The sequence below is a fragment of the Arachis ipaensis genome, chromosome B05, assembly GCF_000816755.2.
Source record: "Arachis ipaensis cultivar K30076 chromosome B05, Araip1.1, whole genome shotgun sequence".
NCBI lineage: Eukaryota > Viridiplantae > Streptophyta > Magnoliopsida > Fabales > Fabaceae > Arachis > Arachis ipaensis.
The window spans coordinates 142,451,984-142,456,780 of NC_029789.2; the positions used below are offsets into that span (position 1 = coordinate 142,451,984).

At 31.1% G+C, this 4,797-nt stretch overlaps 1 long non-coding RNA gene across 3 annotated transcripts; it reads right to left on the reverse strand.

Moving 5' to 3' along the window:
- LOC110262632 lies at positions 1-744 on the reverse strand. Of its 3 annotated transcripts, none has more exons than XR_002347518.1 (4): positions 604-744; positions 392-530; positions 195-312; positions 1-118 (listed from the first exon to the last, which is right to left on the reverse strand). It is a non-coding gene; the product is annotated as an uncharacterized LOC110262632 (long non-coding RNA). The 3 variants fall into 3 exon arrangements; XR_002347517.1 differs by having other exon boundaries at positions 199-312; positions 604-743; XR_002347519.1 differs by having other exon boundaries at positions 7-118; positions 208-312; positions 604-743.

The window sequence follows — 4,797 nt, forward strand, 5'->3', positions numbered from 1 at the left end:
CTCATTCGCGATCTAACTACGCGACACACTACATTTTTATTCTTATTCCACAGCAGCAACATCAATACAGACCGTCCCCGCAGCAGCCACAACCTCTAAACATAGCCTTAGCTCAATCCTAAAACATTAATGTCGCGTAAACTCAATAGTCTATAACAGAACAGCAACTAAAAGAGTTTGGAACAAGGAACGACTTACTGGGCTTACAAATAATTGAGAAAATGGAGCAACAGCAGCTCCGATGACGACATAGCACCTTGATGTTGTATGCTACAGCCATAGAACTCAGCAATCAAGACCCGGAACTCGATCCTAAGACACCAAGACCTTAGATCCTTAAATAACTTAGAACAGAAATACTAATTCATAGGTTTCGGAATGCATTGTTTACCTAAACAAGGACGAACGGCTGAATTGAAATAACGGTAACTCCGATGGTGGTTCCGATGATCACTGCCACGTTCCCAGTGACCCGAACGGCGGCAACGACGGTGCAGCAGTTCAGAACAACAAGCAGCGGCGGCGGAGATCTGAATTAGACATGCAGTGACGATAAAGGTTCCCGGAATCCAAAAGAATAGAAGCCAAGCTTAAATCCCTTACCGGTAGTGCACACTCCGGCGGCGGCAGTGGGGTTTCGAGCTGCAGAAGCGGCGGTGGCTGGCGTGGGTCTCTCCTTTCTCTCCTCTGCTCCCGTGCCTTCTCTCTCTCTCTCTCTCGCTCTGTGTGACCCGACCGACGGTGCAGCAGTTCAGAACAACAAGCAGCGGCGGCGGAGAGCTGAAATAGACATGCAGTGACGATAAAGGTTCCCGGAATCCAAAATAATAGAAGCCAAGCTTAAATCCCTTACCGGTAATGCACACTCCGGCGGCGGCAGCGAGGATGGCGCGACCGCCTCCACCGGCACTCCCCTCTCTCGGATCTCCCTCTTCTCTCTTCCCTTTCACCCTATTCTTTGTTTTTCTGTCTCTGTTTATCTCTCTCTCCCTCAACGTTTTCTTTCTTTGTTTTCTGAAACACTTAGGTCTAGGCTTGGGGAAGGGAAGGCGGTGGGGTAGAGGGTTAGGACTAGGGTAGTTTAGGTAATTTTAGTAAACTTAGGGATATAGAGTATTAATTGAAAATCTAGTTTAATCCACACGCGTTTTTTTTTTTAATTTTATAACTTATTATTAAAATAGGAATAGGGGTAGTTTAGGAATTAAATTAAAAATTTAAATAAAAAGAACGATTTTAATACGAAAAAAAACGTTAAGGACGATTCTAAATCGAAAATTAGAAGAGGGACGATTTCGATTTTGATGCAAAATTTTTGGGACCAAAACCATACTTACCCCTGGAAGTTATAATCATGATTTTTGAATTGAATTGAATATCTAATCCTACACTGTGAATATTGTTTATATAAATTAAAGCATAGCACCTAAAAGTTAAAAACACTAATTAATAACTATTCATCAAGACAAACTCCTTCAACATTGATCATATCTTATTATATAGTCATTCATTCATAATATATAAGTTCAGGCCAGTATAACAACATTTAACACATCATAGCACATAGTGCGAAGATAACATAACATTGTTATCATTATTATTGTTATTACCCACATATATATATGGAGTAATAATTATTATTATATATATAGTTAATATATAGTAATTAAGGACAATTAGTAGGGTAGGTAACATTACAAGAGGCAGCGATGTTTCTAGCATTGGTAGAGTTAACATATTGCGCCAGGCTTGGGTCCTTCAAGTAATAACAAAAGCATGGCTGCTGCTGTTTCAGCTTCGAGCAGCATTCGGGTGTCGGAGTTGTACCAAATGCGTATGCTAGACCGCATGAGGAGCCCAACTCCGACACGCTACAATTTGGTGACGGTGGCGGTGGTGGTGACGACTGTGCCTTCACTAATGTTGGAGGCACGGCCGCCAGAAGCAGGGAAATGGCTGCCATGGCCGCCACCGCCGCCGCATAGCCGAAGAAGTTCTTCATCATGTTGTATCCTCGCTCCTAATACAATAACTGAATTATTGGATATTGGTTGTGATCTCAAAACTAATTAAACTTGTTCACCAATTTATATAAGTGGGATATGCATATATAAGGGTCGGTTTGCTTTGATCATTATTTTGACAAAAGTATTTTCTAACCATTATTATTGAGTAATTATTAATTTAATCTTCACCATTTATTTTATATTAAGTTGTGTAGTTTGTTCCTAACTATATATACTTGTTACATTTGATACATTGGTTTTTAAATAATAAGGGTTAACTACCAAAAACGCCCCCGAATTATTCAAACGCTGATAAAAATGCACCCGAATTTTACTATCGACAAAAATACCTTTAAATAATTTAAAAATACAATAAAAATACCCAACAGTAAATATGTATTTTTAAAAAATATCTTAGAGATTGAATTTTAATGCAATTTTTTTGCGAACATGATTAGAAAAATGAGATATTATTATTCTTAAAATTTGGTAATTTTTTGCTGAATATATATTTTTTTGTGAGTTTTTAAAAGTATTATTGGTTGTTAATAAAAAAATTACAAAAAAATTATATACTTAACAAAAAATCACCAAATTTTTAGGATAATAATATCTCATTTTTTCTAATCATACTTGCAAAAAATCGCATCAAAATTCAATCTCTAATATATTTTTTGAGAAATACATATTTAATGTTAGATAATCTTAAAAAAAAAACTAACATTAAATATGTATTTCTCAAAAATACATTAAAAATTGAATTTTGATGCTATTTTTTGCAAAAATGATTAGAAAAATAAGATATTATTATTCTTAAAATTTTGTGATTTTTTGTTAAGTATATATTTTTTTGTGATTTTTTAAAAGTATTATTGGTTGTTAACAAAAAAATTATAAAAAAATAATATACTTAACAAAAAATCACCAAATTTTAAGAATAATAATATCTCAATTTTATAATTATTCTTGCAAAAATTTGCATCAAAATTCAATCTCTAAGGTATTTTTTGAAAATATATATTTACTGTTGGATATTTTTATTGTGTTTTTAAATTATTTAAAGGTATTTTTGTTGATAGTAAAATTCGAGTGTATTTTTGTCAGCGTTTGAATAATTTGGAAGAATTTTTGGTGGTAACCCAAATAGGGTTAATAATTATAATAATTACTCTTATAGCTTTTAGTTAGTTCGTATTGTTCTAATACAAAAATATCACAAATATAAGAAATATTTGTTAACAACTCTATTCAACAACACACCGGAGTAATGTTAGAGAATTAATTTTTTTAGTCAACATTATTCAATTATTTTAAAAACAAATAAAATTAGTAGTTTAAATATAATAGTTAATTGTAATAAGAAAATATAAATTTTACATTATTTCTAATAATAAATTTTGCTATTATTATTAGTCACACATTATCTAATTTATCTAAACTTTTTTTTTCACTAGTATAAATAATTTATCTACTTTTTTTTTAAGTAGTGAAGTTGAGTTGGGTATGAATTAAACTTTTGTATTTAGTTTTCTTCTAAACCCTTTCAAAGAATAAGTTGTTTTAAAATTATTAAAATTTATACTTATTTTTACTATAATAAAATTATTAAAATTATTAAGATTATCGACTCGAACGACTACGTTCTGACATCAGTATACTTCTCATTCAACAATTTTCCCTTTTAAGTAGTTGTTAGAGAAATTGTTCATTATTAATCATTCCACTCTTTATTTCGTTACATAAACAACTTATTTTGATAATTATATAAAACAACTAAAAGGATAAAATATGGTGAAAATTCAGGTACAATCAACTTCACGTGAAGTTGATAATTGAGAGTCATTCATGAAAATATAATCAAATTATTCAAATTATTTAACGACTCTCAACTATCAACGTGAAGTTAACTGCACTTGAGTTTTCACCATAGAATAGATAAGATAATGTGTTTCAACAAAATATTAACACTTTTGATTTTTGAAAATTGATTCATATAGATTTAATATTGTACTTGGTCCCTTACCTTCAATGTCTACTGAGTTTAGAAATTAATTGTAAAAAGTAGGTTTGGTGTGATTATTGACTTGTAAAGGGCATATACACTGTATATAAACCTCATACATATTGCAAATGAGATAAAGGTGTATGATTTGGAGTTTTTTAAATGGGTAATGCTAGGTAGACAAAAAAAAAAACAGTCAGAACTTGCCTTATTTAGCATTAATTAATTGTCGCAACAATTAATAAATACTAAATAAGGCAAGTTATGACTGTTTTTGGCTGATTTTCTTTAGTTACCAAATATTTCTGTTTTTAAATACACATACACACGTCATTACATACTAGCTTCTCTTTCTATATTTTTTCATGATTCTCTTGTATATAGTTTGCTTCCAATTGTTTATATTGTTTTATTATATCTTTTATATATGTTTTCGTACGTATTTCCAAAACATATTTTTTTTGTCCCTTACTAATGTGCTTCGACAAACACTAAACGTATGTGAAAATTGATTCATATGTAATACTACTTCGCTTGGTAATTGGAGTGAGTAGAGTATAGGTTTGGTGTGACGATTGGTATTGATGTAATGCTATCCGAGGTAGAGAACATCAGACTTTACCTAAAATCAAAAAAATAAATTAAATACGTAAAATATAAAATTATAACAAGATTTAAATTATAAAATTGTTAGACTTAGTATAAATTTTATAAAATCGATTGACTTATTTTAAATCATAATATCAAAAAATTTTAGAAGTTAAATTGAGATTCTAACTACTATACCGC